Source organism: Helicoverpa zea, chromosome 8, assembly GCF_022581195.2.
Source record: "Helicoverpa zea isolate HzStark_Cry1AcR chromosome 8, ilHelZeax1.1, whole genome shotgun sequence".
NCBI classification, from domain to species: domain Eukaryota; kingdom Metazoa; phylum Arthropoda; class Insecta; order Lepidoptera; family Noctuidae; genus Helicoverpa; species Helicoverpa zea.
In genome coordinates, this window is record NC_061459.1 from 1,458,671 (window position 1) to 1,459,844 (window position 1,174).

The following is a 1,174-nucleotide window of genomic DNA, read 5'->3' on the forward strand; positions in this document are numbered from 1 at the left end:
TATTTTAAAGCTAATTATTTTTTAATTGATTCATGTAAGTATTATTAATCAATCGGCCCCTGAATTTCATTTAGGTGCTCCGTATGTCTATTTGTATTTTCCTGTAAATATTACACCGATTCTGAGTTATAATGGTGATTTCAAAATCATTTCACACATCTTTCGGTAGGTTGTAGGAAAAGTTAATGCATACTCGTAAAAAAAACCAACGTTAAGCTCTTAAGGCTTCTCATTCTACATCCTTGCAATGGGCGTAGCCAGCTTTGGGCTCAGGGTGGGGCAGCAGTCAACCTATCCCCGGGGGAGGGCGGGGGGCCTCCGATTTTTTGTATCTTGAGCCGTTAATCTCTTTATTTGAGAGGTTTATATTTTCAGGTACAGAAAATAAACAATCACACACAGGACAAAAGCCAAAAGTAAGGGCATGTAGTTTCTGAATACGCGAGCGAAGCGAGCGCGAAATTTTTATCGGACTCAAACCAAATATTACGTAAAATTTAGCCCAAACGTACTTAACTTTTTGTTTGTTGAGAAATGCAAAAATAAGGACATAGTTTTTGAATACGCGAGCGAAGCGAGCGCGAAATTTTTATCGGACTTAAACCAAATATTACGTAAAGTTTAGCCCAAACGTACTTAACTTTTTGTTTGTTGGCAAATGTAAAAATAAGGGCATATAGTTTCTGAATACGCGAGCGAAGCGAGCGCGAAATTTTTATTGGACTTAAACCAAAAACTACGTAAAATGTCGCCCAAATATACATTTTCATGAATGGGGAGACTAGGTACGACACACCCAATTTACGTCCATACGAAAACCCCCTCGCTCGAGTTAGTAAAAAAAACATTGTTTAATCAGACACCATAGAGGTCAGAGCCAGGGCCCAGGGTGGAGCAAGTGCCCCAGCTTGCCCCAGTGTGGCTACGCCCATGATCCTTGCTTTATTAAGAACGTACTTAATCCTAAAAATAAATATTACACACACGATTAAAAAAAATCTTGACCTTTACGCCTAAGATGCCTGAATCTTCTCAGAAATACCTTTTTATGCAATCCTACTTTCTTATCTACATACCAAGTTTACACCCAAACGGAACACTCCTCTCCAAAAACTCATAAAACGACAACAAAGACAAAACTGTCCAATCTTAAAGATTGCAATAAAACAAAATG